Below are 14,850 nucleotides of genomic sequence, written 5' to 3' on the forward strand. Positions count from 1 at the left end.
GGGGCTGAAACAGAGGCCGAGAAACAGAGGGGCTGAAACAGAGGGCGAGAAACAGAGGGGCTGAAACAGAGGGGCTGAAACAGAGGGGCTGAAACAGAGGGGCTGAAACAGAGGGGCCGAATCAGAGGGGCTGTATCAGAGGGGCTGAAACAGAGGGGCTGAAACAGAGGGCGAGAAACAGAGGGGCTCAAACAGAGGGCGAGAAACGGAGGGGCTGAAACAGAGAGCGCGAAACAGAGGGGCTGAAACAGAGGGCGAGAAACAGAGGGGCTGAAACAGAGGGGCTGAAACAGAGGGGCTGAAACAGAGGGGCTGAAACAGAGGGCGAGAAACAGAGGGGCTGAAACAGAGGGGCTGAATCAGAGGGGCTGAAACAGAGGGGCTGAAACAGAGGGCTAGAAACAGAGGGGCTGAAACAGAGGGCGAGAAACAGAGGGGCTGAAACAGAGGCCGAGAAACAGAGGGGCGGAAAACGAGGGCGAGAAACAGAGGGGCTGAAACAGAGGGGCTGAAACAGAGGGGCTGAAACAGAGGGGCTGAAACAGAGGGGCCGAATCAGAGGGGCTGTATCAGAGGGGCTGAAACAGAGGGGCTGAAACAGAGGGCGAGAAACAGAGGGGCTGAAACTGCGGGCGAGAAACAGAGGGCGAGAAACAGAGGGGCTGAAACAGAGGGGCTGAAACAGACGGGCTGAAACAGAGAGCCTGAAACAGAGGGCGAGAAACAGAGGGGCTGAAACAGAGGGCGAAAAACAGAGGGGCCGAAACAGAGGGCGAGAAACAGAGTGGGAGAAACAGAGGGCGAGAAACAGAGGGGCTGAAACAGAGGGGCTGAAACAGAGCGGCTGAAACAGAGGGCGAGAAACAGAGGGGCTGAAACAGAGGGCGAGAAACAGAGGGGCTGAAACAGAGCGGCTGAAACAGAGGGGCTGAAACAGAGGGGCTGAAACAGAGGGCGTGAAACAGAGGGGCTGAAACAGAGGGGCTGAAACAGAGGGGCTGAAACAGAGGGCGAGAAACAGAGGGGCTGTATCAGATGGGCTGAATCAGAGGGGCTGAAACAGAGGGGCTGATACAGAGGGCGAGAAACAAAGGGGCTGAAACAGCGGGCGAGAAACAGATGGCGAGAAACAGAGGGGCTGAAACAGACGGGCTGAAACAGAGAGCCTGAAACAGAGGGCGAGAAACGGAGGGGCTGAAACAGAGGGCGAAAAACAGAGGGGCTGAAACAGAGGGCGAGAAACACAGGGGCTGAAACAGAGGGTGAGAAACTGAGGGCGAGAAACAGAGGGACTGAAACAGAGGGGCTGAAACAGAGGGGCTGAATCAGAGGGGCTGAAACGGAGGTGCTGAATCAGAGGGGCTGAAACAGAGGGCGAGAAACAGAGGGGCTGAAACTGAGGGCGAAAAACAGAGGGGCTGAAACAGAGGGCGAGAAACAGAGGGGCTGAAACAGAGAGCGCGAAAAAGAGGGGCTGAAACAGAGGGGCTGAAACAGAGGGGCTGAAACAGAGGGGCTGAAACAGAGGGGCTGAAACAGAGGGGCTGAAACAGAGGGGCAGAATCAGAGGGGCTGTATCAGAGGGGCTGAAACAGAGGGGCTGAAACAGAGGGCGAGAAACAGAGGGGCTGAAACAGAGGGGCTGAAACAGACGGGCTGAAACAGAGAGCCTGAAACAGAGAGCGAGAAACAGAGGGGCTGAAACAGAGGGCGAAAAACAGAGGGGCCGAAACAGAGGGCGAGAAACAGAGTGGGAGAAACAGAGGGCGAGAAACAGAGGGGCTGAAACAGAGGGGCTGTAACAGAGCGGCTGAAACAGAGGGCGAGAAACAGAGGGGCTGAAACAGAGGGCGAGAAACAGAGGGGCTGAAACAGAGCGGCTGAAACAGAGGGGCTGAAACAGAGGGGCTGAAACAGAGGGCGTGAAACAGAGGGGCTGAAACAGAGGGGCTGAAACAGAGGGGCTGAATCAGAGGGGCTGAAACCGAGGGCGAGAAACAGAGGGGCTGAAACAGAGGGGCTGAATCAGAGGGGCTGAAACAGCTGGGCTGAAACAGAGGGCTAGAAACAGAGCGGCTGAAACAGAGGGCGAGAAACAGAGGGGCTGAAACAGAGGGGCTGAAACAGAGGGGCTGAAACAGAGGGGCTGAAACAGAGGCCGAGAAACAGAGGGGCTGAAACAGAGGGCGAGAAACAGAGGGGCTGAAACAGAGGGGCTGAAACAGAGGGGCTGAAACAGAGGGGCTGAAACAGAGGGGCCGAATCAGAGGGGCTGTATCAGAGGGGCTGAAACAGAGGGGCTGAAACAGAGGGCGAGAAACAGAGGGGCTCAAACTGAGGGCGAGAAACTGAGGGGCTGAAACAGAGAGCGCGAAACAGAGGGGCTGAAACAGAGGGCGAGAAACAGAGGGGCTGAAACAGAGGGGCTGAAACAGAGGGGCTGAAACAGAGGGGCTGAAACAGAGGCCGAGAAACAGAGGGGCTGAAACAGAGGGCGAGAAACAGAGGGGCTGAAACAGAGGGGCTGAAACAGAGGGGCTGAAACAGAGGGGCTGAAACAGAGGGGCCGAATCAGAGGGGCTGTATCAGAGGGGCTGAAACAGAGGGGCTGAAACAGAGGGCGAGAAACAGAGGGGCTCAAACAGAGGGCGAGAAACGGAGGGGCTGAAACAGAGAGCGCGAAACAGAGGGGCTGAAACAGAGGGCGAGAAACAGAGGGGCTGAAACAGAGGGGCTGAAACAGAGGGGCTGAAACAGAGGGGCTGAAACAGAGGGCGAGAAACAGAGGGGCTGAAACAGAGGGGCTGAATCAGAGGGGCTGAAACAGAGGGGCTGAAACAGAGGGCTAGAAACAGAGGGGCTGAAACAGAGGGCGAGAAACAGAGGGGCTGAAACAGAGGCCGAGAAACAGAGGGGCGGAAAACGAGGGCGAGAAACAGAGGGGCTGAAACAGAGGGGCTGAAACAGAGGGGCTGAAACAGAGGGGCTGAAACAGAGGGGCCGAATCAGAGGGGCTGTATCAGAGGGGCTGAAACAGAGGGGCTGAAACAGAGGGCGAGAAACAGAGGGGCTGAAACTGCGGGCGAGAAACAGAGGGCGAGAAACAGAGGGGCTGAAACAGAGGGGCTGAAACAGACGGGCTGAAACAGAGAGCCTGAAACAGAGGGCGAGAAACAGAGGGGCTGAAACAGAGGGCGAAAAACAGAGGGGCCGAAACAGAGGGCGAGAAACAGAGTGGGAGAAACAGAGGGCGAGAAACAGAGGGGCTGAAACAGAGGGGCTGAAACAGAGCGGCTGAAACAGAGGGCGAGAAACAGAGGGGCTGAAACAGAGGGCGAGAAACAGAGGGGCTGAAACAGAGCGGCTGAAACAGAGGGGCTGAAACAGAGGGGCTGAAACAGAGGGCGTGAAACAGAGGGGCTGAAACAGAGGGGCTGAAACAGAGGGGCTGAAACAGAGGGCGAGAAACAGAGGGGCTGTATCAGATGGGCTGAATCAGAGGGGCTGAAACAGAGGGGCTGATACAGAGGGCGAGAAACAAAGGGGCTGAAACAGCGGGCGAGAAACAGATGGCGAGAAACAGAGGGGCTGAAACAGACGGGCTGAAACAGAGAGCCTGAAACAGAGGGCGAGAAACGGAGGGGCTGAAACAGAGGGCGAAAAACAGAGGGGCTGAAACAGAGGGCGAGAAACACAGGGGCTGAAACAGAGGGTGAGAAACTGAGGGCGAGAAACAGAGGGACTGAAACAGAGGGGCTGAAACAGAGGGGCTGAATCAGAGGGGCTGAAACGGAGGTGCTGAATCAGAGGGGCTGAAACAGAGGGCGAGAAACAGAGGGGCTGAAACTGAGGGCGAAAAACAGAGGGGCTGAAACAGAGGGCGAGAAACAGAGGGGCTGAAACAGAGAGCGCGAAAAAGAGGGGCTGAAACAGAGGGGCTGAAACAGAGGGGCTGAAACAGAAGGGCTAAATCAGAGGGGCTGAAACAGAGGGCGAGAAACAGAGGGGCTGAAATAGAGGGTTAGAACCAGAGGGGCTGAAAAAGAGGGGCTGAAACAGAGGGCGAGAAACAGAGGGGCTGAAACAGAGGGGCTGAAACAGAGGGGCTGAAACCGAGGGCGAGAAACAGAGGGGCTGAAACAGAGGGGCTGAATCAGAGGGGCTGAAACAGAGGGGCTGAAACAGAGTGCGAGAAACAGAGGGGCTGAAACAGAGGGCGAGAAACAGAGGGGCTGAAACAGAGGGGCTGAAACAGAGGGGCTGAAACAGAGGCCGAGAAACAGAGGGGCTGAAACAGAGGGCGAGAATCAGAGGGGCTGAAACAGAGGGGCTGAAACAGAGGGGCTGAAACAGAGGGGCAGAATCAGAGGGGCTGTATCAGAGGGGCTGAAACAGAGGGGCTGAAACAGAGGGCGAGAAACAGAGGGGCTGAAACTGCGGGCGAGAAACAGAGGGCGAGAAACAGAGGGGCTGAAACAGAGGGGCTGAAACAGACGGGCTGAAACAGAGAGCCTGAAACAGAGGGCGAGAAATAGAGGGGCTGAAACAGAGGGCGAAAAACAGAGGGGCCGAAACAGAGGGCGAGAAACAGAGGGGGAGAAACAGAGAGCGAGAAACAGAGGGGCTGAAACAGAGGGGCTGAAACAGAGGGGCTGAAACAGAGGGGCTGAATCAGAGGGGCTGAAACAGAGGTGCTGTATCAGAGGGGCTGAAACAGATGGCGAGAAACAGAGGGGCTGAAACAGAGGGCGAGAAACAGAGGGGCTGAAACAGAGGGGCTGAAACAGAGGGCGAGAAACAGAGAGGCTGAAACAGAGGGCGAGAAACAGAGGGGCTGAAACAGAGGGCGAGAAACCGAGGGGCTGAAACAGAGGGGCTGAAACAGAGGGGCTGAAACACAGGGCGAGAAACAGAGGGGCTGAAACAGAGGGCGAAAAACAGAGGGGCTGAAACAGAGGGGCTGAATCAGAGGTGCTGATTCAGAGGGGCTGAAACAGAGGGGCTGAATCAGAGGGGCTGAAACAGAGGGGCTGAAACAGAGGGCGAGAAACAGAGGGGCTGAATCAGAGGGGCTGAAACAGAGGGCGAGAAACAGAGGGCGAGAAACAGACGGGCTGAAACAGAGGGCGAGAAACAGAGGGGATGAAACAGAGGTCGAGAAACAGAGGGGCGGTATCAGAGGGGCTGAAACAGAGGGCGAGAAACAGAGGGGCTGAAAAAGAGGGGAAGAAATGGAGGGGCTGAAACAGAGGGCGAGAAACAGAGGGCGACAAACAGAGGGGCTGAAACAGAGGGGCTGAAACAGAGGGCGAGAAACAGAGGGGCTGAAACAGAGGGCGAGAAACAGAGGGGCTGAAACAGAGGGCGAGAAACAGAGGGGCGGAATCAGAGGGGCCGAAACAGAGTGGCTGAAACAGAGGGGCTGAAACAGAGGGCGAGAAGCAGAGGGGCTGAATCAGAGGGGCTGAAACAGAGGGGCTGAAACAGAGGGCGAGAAACAGAGGGGCTGAAACAGAGGGGCTGAAAATGAGGGCGAGAAACAGAGGGGCTGAAACAGAGGGGAAGAAATGGAGGGGCTGAAACAGAGGGCGAGAAACAGAGGGCGACAAACAGAGGGGCTGAAACAGAGGGGCTGAAACAGAGGGCGAGAAACAGAGGGGCTGAAACAGAGGGCGAGAAACAGAGGGGCTGAAACAGAGGGCGAGAAACAGAGGGGCGGAAACAGAGGGGCTGAAACAGAGGGGCTGAAACAGAGGGGCTGAAACAGAGGGCGAGAAGCAGAGGGGCTGAATCAGAGGGGCTGAAACAGAGGGGCTGAAACAGAAGGCGAGAAACAGAGGGGCTGAAACAGAGTGGCTGAAAATGAGGGCGAGAAACAGAGGGGCTGAAACAGATGGGCTTAAACAGAGGGGCTGAAACAGAGGGGCTGAAACAGAGGGCGAGAAACAGAGGGGCTGAAACAGAGAGCGCGAAACAGAGGGGCTGAAACAGTGGGCGAGAAACAGAGGGGCTGAATCAGAGGGGCTGAATCAGAGGGGCTGAAACAGAGGGGCTGAAACAGAGGGCGAGAAACAGAGGGGCTGAAACAGAGGGCGAGAAACAGAGGGGCTGAAACAGAGGGCGAGAAACAGAGGGGCTGAAACAGAGGGGCTGAAACAGAGGGGCTGAAACCGAGGGCGAGAAACAGAGGGGCTGAAACAGACGGCAAGAAACAGAGGGGCTGAAACAGAGGGCGAGAAACAGAGGGGCTGAAACAGAGGGCGAGAAACAGAGGTGCTGAATCAGAGAGGCTGAAACAGAGGACGAGAAACAGAGGGGCTGAAACAGAGGGCGAGAAACAGAGGGGCTGAAACAGAGGGGCTGAAACACAGGGCGAGAAACAGAGGGGCTGAAACAGAGGGCGAGAAACAGAGGGGCTGAAACAGAGGGGCTGAATCAGAGGTGCTAATTCAGAGGGGCTGAAACAGAGGGGCTGAATCAGAGGGGCTGAAGCAGAGGGCGAGAAATAGAGGGGCTGAAACAGAGGGCGAGAAACAGAGGGCCTGAAACAGAAGGCGAGAAACAGAGGGGCTGAAACAGAGGGGCTGAAACAGAGGGCGAGAAATAGAGGGGCTGAAACAGAGGGCGAGAAACAGAGGGGCTGAAACAGAAGGCGAGAAACAGAGGGGCTGAAACAGAGGGGCTGAATCAGAGGGGCTGAGACCGAGGGCGAGAAACAGAGGGGCTGAAACAGAGGGCGAGAAACATAGGAGCTGAAACAGAGGGCGAGAAACAGAGGGGCTGAATCATAGCGGCTGAAACAGAGGGCGAGAAGTAGAGGGGCTGAAACAGAGGGCGAGAAAGAGAGGGGCTGAAAAAGAGGGGCTGAAACAGAGGGGCTGAATCAGAGGGGCTGAAACCGAGGGCGAGAAACAGAGGGGCTGAAACAGAGGGGCTGAATCAGAGGGGCTGAAACAGAGGGGCTGAAACAGAGGGCTAGAAACAGAGGGGCTGAAACAGAGGGCGAGAAACAGAGGGGCTGAAACAGAGGGGCTGAAACAGAGGGGCTGAAACAGAGGGGCCGAAACAGAGGGGCCGAATCAGAGGGGCTGTATCAGAGGGGCTGAAATAGAGGGGCTGAAACAGAGGGCGAGAAACAGAGGGGCTGAAACTGCGGGCGAGAAACAGAGGGCGAGAAACAGAGGGGCTGAAACAGAGGGGCTGAAACAGACGGGCTGAAACAGAGAGCCTGAAACAGAGGGCGAGAAACAGAGGGGCTGAAACAGAGGGCGAAAAACAGAGGGGCCGAAACAGAGGGCGAGAAACAGAGTGGGAGAAACAGAGGGCGAGAAACAGAGGGGCTGAAACAGAGGGGCTGTAACAGAGCGGCTGAAACAGAGGGCGAGAAACAGAGGGGCTGAAACAGAGGGCGAGAAACAGAGGGGCTGAAACAGAGCGGCTGAAACAGAGGGGCTGAAACAGAGGGGCTGAAACAGAGGGCGTGAAACAGAGGGGCTGAAACAGAGGGGCTGAAACAGAGGGGCTGAATCAGAGGGGCTGAAACCGAGGGCGAGAAACAGAGGGGCTGAAACAGAGGGGCTGAATCAGAGGGGCTGAAACAGAGGGGCTGAAACAGAGGGCTAGAAACAGAGGGGCTGAAACAGAGGGCGAGAAACAGAGGGGCTGAAACAGAGGGGCTGAAACAGAGGGGCTGAAACAGAGGGGCTGAAACAGAGGCCGAGAAACAGAGGGGCTGAAACAGAGGGCGAGAAACAGAGGGGCTGAAACAGAGGGGCTGAAACAGAGGGGCCGAATCAGAGGGGCTGTATCAGAGGGGCTGAAACAGAGGGGCTGAAACAGAGGGCGAGAAACAGAGGGGCTCAAACAGAGGGCGAGAAACAGAGGGGCTGAAACAGAGAGCGCGAAACAGAGGGGCTGAAACAGAGGGCGAGAAACAGAGGGGCTGAAACAGAGGGGCTGAAACAGAGGGGCTGAAACAGAGGGGCTGAAACAGAGGCCGAGAAACAGAGGGGCTGAAACAGAGGGCGAGAAACAGAGGGGCTGAAACAGAGGGGCTGAAACAGAGGGGCTGAAACAGAGGGGCCGAATCAGAGGGGCTGTATCAGAGGGGCTGAAACAGAGGGGCTGAAACAGAGGGTGAGAAACAGAGGGGCTCAAACAGAGGGCGAGAAACAGAGGGGCTGAAACAGAGAGCGCGAAACAGAGGGGCTGAAACAGAGGGGCTGAAACAGAGGGGCTGAAACAGAGGGGCTGAAACAGAGGGCGAGAAACAGAGGGGCTGTATCAGATGGGCTGAATCAGAGGGGCTGAAACAGAGGGGCTGATACAGAGGGCGAGAAACAAAGGGGCTGAAACAGCGGGCGAGAAACAGATGGCGAGAAACAGAGGGGCTGAAACAGACGGGCTGAAACAGAGAGCCTGAAACAGAGGGCGAGAAACGGAGGGGCTGAAACAGAGGGCGAAAAACAGAGGGGCTGAAACAGAGGGCGAGAAACACAGGGGCTGAAACAGAGGGTGAGAAACTGAGTGCGAGAAACAGAGGGACTGAAACAGAGGGGCTGAAACAGAGGGGCTGAATCAGAGGGGCTGAAACAGAGGTGCTGAATCAGAGGGGCTGAAACAGAGGGCGAGAAACAGAGGGGCTGAAACTGAGGGCGAAAAACAGAGGGGCTGAAACAGAGGGCGAGAAACAGAGGGGCTGAAACAGAGAGCGCGAAACAGAGGGGCTGAAACAGAGGGGCTGAAACAGAGGGGCTGAAACAGAAGGGCTAAATCAGAGGGGCTGAAACAGAGGGCGAGAAACAGAGGGGCTGAAATAGAGGGTTAGAACCAGAGGGGCTGAAAAAGAGGGGCTGAAACAGAGGGCGAGAAACAGAGGGGCTGAAACAGAGGGGCTGAAACAGACGGGCTGAAACAGAGGGCGAGAAACAGAGGGGCTGAAACAGAGGGGCTGAATCAGAGGGGCTGAAACAGAGGGGCTGAAACAGAGGGGCTGAAACAGAGGCCGAGAAACAGAGGGGCTGAAACAGAGGGCGAGAAACAGAGGGGCTGAAACAGAGGGGCTGAAACAGAGGGGCTGAAACAGAGGGGCAGAATCAGAGGGGCTGTATCAGAGGGGCTGAAACAGAGGGGCTGAAACAGAGGGCGAGAAACAGAGGGGCTGAAACTGCGGGCGAGAAACAGAGGGCGAGAAACAGAGGGGCTGAAACAGAGGGGCTGAAACAGACGGGCTGAAACAGAGAGCCTGAAACAGAGGGCGAGAAATAGAGGGGCTGAAACAGAGGGCGAAAAACAGAGGGGCCGAAACAGAGGGCGAGAAACAGAGGGGGAGAAACAGAGAGCGAGAAACAGAGGGGCTGAAACAGAGGGGCTGAAACAGAGGGGCTGAAACAGAGGGGCTGAATCAGAGGGGCTGAAACAGAGGTGCTGTATCAGAGGGGCTGAAACAGATGGCGAGAAACAGAGTGGCTGAAACAGAGGGCGAGAAACAGAGGGGCTGAAACAGAGGGGCTGAAACAGAGGGCGAGAAACAGAGAGGCTGAAACAGAGGGCGAGAAACAGAGGGGCTGAAACAGAGGGCGAGAAACCGAGGGACTGAAACAGAGGGGCTGAAACAGAGGGGCTGAAACACAGGGCGAAAAACAGAGGTGCTGAAACAGAGGGGCTGAATCAGAGGTGCTGATTCAGAGGGGCTGAAACAGAGGGGCTGAATCAGAGGGGCTGAAACAGAGGGGCTGAAACAGAGGGCGAGAAACAGAGGGGCTGAATCAGAGGGGCTGAAACAGAGGGCGAGAAACAGAGGGCGAGAAACAGACGGGCTGAAACAGAGGGCGAGAAACAGAGGGGCTGAAACAGAGGTCGAGAAAAAGAGGGGCGGTATCAGAGGGGCTGAAACAGAGGGCGAGAAACAGAGGGGCTGAAAAAGAGGGGAAGAAATGGAGGGGCTGAAACAGAGGGCGAGAAACAGAGGGCGACAAACAGAGGGGCTGAAACAGAGGGGCTGAAACAGAGGGCGAGAAACAGAGGGGCTGAAACAGAGGGCGAGAAACAGAGGGGCTCAAACAGAGGGCGAGAAACAGAGGGGCGGAATCAGAGGGGCTGAAACAGAGGGGCTGAAACAGAGGGGCTGAAACAGAGGGCGAGAAGCAGAGGGGCTGAATCAGAGGGGCTGAAACAGAGGGGCTGAAACAGAGGGCGAGAAACAGAGGGGCTGAAACAGAGGGGCTGAAAATGAGGGCGAGAAACAGAGGGGCTGAAACAGAGGGGAAGAAATGGAGGGGCTGAAACAGAGGGCGAGAAACAGAGGGCGACAAACAGAGGGGCTGAAACAGAGGGGCTGAAACAGAGGGCGAGAAACAGAGGGGCTGAAACAGAGGGCGAGAAACAGAGGGGCTGAAACAGAGGGCGAGAAACAGAGGGGCGGAATCAGAGGGGCTGAAACAGAGGGGCTGAAACAGAGGGGCTGAAACAGAGGGCGAGAAGCAGAGGGGCTGAATCAGAGGGGCTGAAACAGAGGGGCTGAAACAGAGGGCGAGAAACAGAGGGGCTGAAACAGAGGGGCTGAAAATGAGGGCGAGAAACAGAGGGGCTGAAACAGATGGGCTGAAACAGAGGGGCTGAAACAGAGGGGCTGAAACAGAGGGCGAGAAACAGAGGGGCTGAAACAGAGAGCGCGAAACAGAGGGGCTGAAACAGTGGGCGAGAAACAGAGGGGCTGAATCAGAGGGGCTGAATCAGAGGGGCTGAAACAGAGGGGCTGAAACAGAGGGCGAGAAACAGAGGGGCTGAAACAGAGGGCGAGAAACAGAGGGGCTGAAACAGAGGGCGAGAAACAGAGGGGCTGAAACAGAGGGGCTGAAACAGAGGGGCTGAAACCGAGGGCGAGAAACAGAGGGGCTGAAACAGACGGCAAGAAACAGAGGGGCTGAAACAGAGGGCGAGAAACAGAGGGGCTGAAACAGAGGGCGAGAAACAGAGGTGCTCAATCAGAGAGGCTGAAACAGAGGACGAGAAACAGAGGGGCTGAAACAGAGGGCGAGAAACAGAGGGGCTGAAACAGAGGGGCTGAAACACAGGGCGAGAAACAGAGGGGCTGAAACAGAGGGCGAAAAACAGAGGGGCTGAAACAGAGGGGCTGAATCAGAGGTGCTAATTCAGAGGGGCTGAAACAGAGGGGCTGAATCAGAGGGGCTGAAACAGAGGGCGAGAAATAGAGGGGCTGAAACAGAGGGCGAGAAACAGAGGGCCTGAAACAGAAGGCGAGAAACAGAGGGGCTGAAACAGAGGGGCTGAAACAGAGGTCGAGAAATAGAGGGGCTGAAACAGAGGGCGAGAAACAGAGGGGCTGAAACAGAAGGCGAGAAACAGAGGGGCTGAAACAGAGGGGCTGAATCAGAGGGGCTGAGACCGAGGGCGAGAAACAGAGGGGCTGAAACAGAGGGCGAGAAACAGAGGAGCTGAAACAGAGGGCGAGAAACAGAGGGGCTGAATCATAGCGGCTGAAACAGAGGGCGAGAAGTAGAGGGGCTGAAACAGAGGGCGAGAAAGAGAGGGGCTGAAACAGAGGGGCTGAAACAGAGGGGCTGAATCAGAGGGGCTGAAACCGAGGGCGAGAAACAGAGGGGCTGAAACAGAGGGGCTGAATCAGAGGGGCTGAAACAGAGGGGCTGAAACAGAGGGCTAGAAACAGAGGGGCTGAAACAGAGGGCGAGAAACAGAGGGGCTGAAACAGAGGGGCTGAAACAGAGGGGCTGAAACAGAGGGGCTGAAACAGAGGCCGAGAAACAGAGGGGCTGAAACAGAGGGCGAGAAACAGAGGGGCTGAAACAGAGGGGCTGAAACAGAGGGGCTGAAACAGAGGGGCTGAAACAGAGGGGCCGAATCAGAGGGGCTGTATCAGAGGGGCTGAAACAGAGGGGCTGAAACAGAGGGCGAGAAACAGAGGGGCTGAAACTGCGGGCGAGAAACAGTGGGCGAGAAACAGAGGGGCTGAAACAGAGGGGCTGAAACAGACGGGCTGAAACAGAGAGCCTGAAACAGAGGGCGAGAAACAGAGGGGCTGAAACCGAGGGCGAGAAACAGAGGGGCTGAAACAGAGGGGCTGAATCAGAGGGGCTGAAACAGAGGGGCTGAAACAGAGGGCTAGAAACAGAGGGGCTGAAACAGAGGGCGAGAAACAGAGGGGCTGAAACAGAGGGGCTGAAACAGAGGGGCTGAAACAGAGGGGCTGAAACAGAGGGGCTGAAACAGAGGGGCTGAAACAGAGGGCGAGAAACAGAGGGGCTGAAACAGAGGGGCTGAAACAGAGGGGCTGAAACAGAGGGGCCGAATCAGAGGGGCTGTATCAGAGGGGCTGAAACAGAGGGGCTGAAACAGAGGGCGAGAAACAGAGGGGCTCAAACAGAGGGCGAGAAACAGAGGGGCTGAAACAGAGAGCGCGAAACAGAGGGGCTGAAACAGAGGGCGAGAAACAGAGGGGCTGAAACAGAGGGGCTGAAACAGAGGGGCTGAAACAGAGGGGCTGAAACAGAGGCCGAGAAACAGAGGGGCTGAAACAGAGGGCGAGAAAGAGAGGGGCTGAAACAGAGGGGCTGAAACAGAGGGGCTGAATCAGAGGGGCTGAAACCGAGGGCGAGAAACAGAGGGGCTGAAACAGAGGGGCTGAATCAGAGGGGCTGAAACAGAGGGGCTGAAACAGAGGGCTAGAAACAGAGGGGCTGAAACAGAGGGCGAGAAACAGAGGGGCTGAAACAGAGGGGCTGAAACAGAGGGGCTGAAACAGAGGGGCTGAAACAGAGGCCGAGAAACAGAGGGGCTGAAACAGAGGGCGAGAAACAGAGGGGCTGAAACAGAGGGGCTGAAACAGAGGGGCTGAAACAGAGGGGCCGAAACAGAGGGGCCGAATCAGAGGGGCTGTATCAGAGGGGCTGAAACAGAGGGGCTGAAACAGAGGGCGAGAAACAGAGGGGCTGAAACTGCGGGCGAGAAACAGAGGGCGAGAAACAGAGGGGCTGAAACAGAGGGGCTGAAACAGACGGGCTGAAACAGAGAGCCTGAAACAGAGGGCGAGAAACAGAGGGGCTGAAACCGAGGGCGAGAAACAGAGGGGCTGAAACAGAGGGGCTGAATCAGAGGGGCTGAAACAGAGGGGCTGAAACAGAGGGCAGGAAACAGAGGGGCTGAAACAGAGGGCGAGATACAGAGGGGCTGAAACAGAGGGGCTGAAACAGAGGGGCTGAAACAGAGGGGCTGAAACAGAGGCCGAGAAACAGAGGGGCTGAAACAGAGGGCGAGAAACAGAGGGGCTGAAACAGAGGGGCTGAAACAGAGGGGCTGAAACAGAGGGGCCGAATCAGAGGGGCTGTATCAGAGGGGCTGAAACAGATGGGCTGAAACAGAGGGCGAGAAACAGAGGGGGTCAAACAGAGGGCGAGAAACAGAGGGGCTGAAACAGAGAGCGCGAAACAGAGGGGCTGAAACAGAGGGCGAGAAACAGAGGGGCTGAAACAGAGGGGCTGAAACAGAGGGGCTGAAACAGAGGGGCTGAAACAGAGGCCGAGAAACAGAGGGGCTGAAACAGAGGGCGAGAAACAGAGGGGCTGAAACAGAGGGGCTGAAACAGAGGGGCTGAAACAGAGGGGCCGAATCAGAGGGGCTGTATCAGAGGGGCTGAAACAGAGGGGCTGAAACAGAGGGTGAGAAACAGAGGGGCTCAAACAGAGGGCGAGAAACAGAGGGGCTGAAACAGAGAGCGCGAAACAGAGGGGCTGAAACAGAGGGGCTGAAACAGAGGGGCTGAAACAGAGGGGCTGAAACAGAGGGCGAGAAACAGAGGGGCTGTATCAGATGGGCTGAATCAGAGGGGCTGAAACAGAGGGGCTGATACAGAGGGCGAGAAACAAAGGGGCTGAAACAGCGGGCGAGAAACAGATGGCGAGAAACAGAGGGGCTGAAACAGACGGGCTGAAACAGAGAGCCTGAAACAGAGGGCGAGAAACGGAGGGGCTGAAACAGAGGGCGAAAAACAGAGGGGCTGAAACAGAGGGCGAGAAACACAGGGGCTGAAACAGAGGGTGAGAAACTGAGGGCGAGAAACAGAGGGACTGAAACAGAGGGGCTGAAACAGAGGGGCTGAATCAGAGGGGCTGAAACAGAGGTGCTGAATCAGAGGGGCTGAAACAGAGGGCGAGAAACAGAGGGGCTGAAACTGAGGGCGAAAAACAGAGGGGCTGAAACAGAGGGCGAGAAACAGAGGGGCTGAAACAGAGAGCGCGAAACAGAGGGGCTGAAACAGAGGGGCTGAAACAGAGGGGCTGAAACAGAAGGGCTAAATCAGAGGGGCTGAAACAGAGGGCGAGAAACAGAGGGGCTGAAATAGAGGGTTAGAACCAGAGGGGCTGAAAAAGAGGGGCTGAAACAGAGGGCGAGAAACAGAGGGGCTGAAACAGAGTTTCTGAAACAGAGGGGCTGAAACCGAGGGCGAGAAACAGAGGGGCTGAAACAGAGGGGCTGAATCAGAGGGGCTGAAACAGAGGGGCTGAAACAGAGTGCGAGAAACAGAGGGGCTGAAACAGAGGGCGAGAAACAGAGGGGCTGAAACAGAGGGGCTGAAACAGAGGGGCTGAAACAGAGGCCGAGAAACAGAGGGGCTGAAACAGAGGGCGAGAAACAGAGGGGCTGAAACAGAGGGGCTGAAACAGAGGGGCTGAAACAGAGGGGCTGAAACAGAGGGGCTGAAACAGAGGGCGAGAAACAGAGGGGCTGAAACTGCGGGCGAGAAACAGAGGGCGAGAAACAGAGGGGCTGAAACAGAGGGGCTGAAACAGACGGGCTGAAACAGAGAGCCTGAAA

Source organism: Chiloscyllium punctatum, unplaced genomic scaffold, assembly GCF_047496795.1.
Source record: "Chiloscyllium punctatum isolate Juve2018m unplaced genomic scaffold, sChiPun1.3 scaffold_56, whole genome shotgun sequence".
Taxonomy (NCBI): Eukaryota; Metazoa; Chordata; class Chondrichthyes; order Orectolobiformes; family Hemiscylliidae; genus Chiloscyllium; species Chiloscyllium punctatum.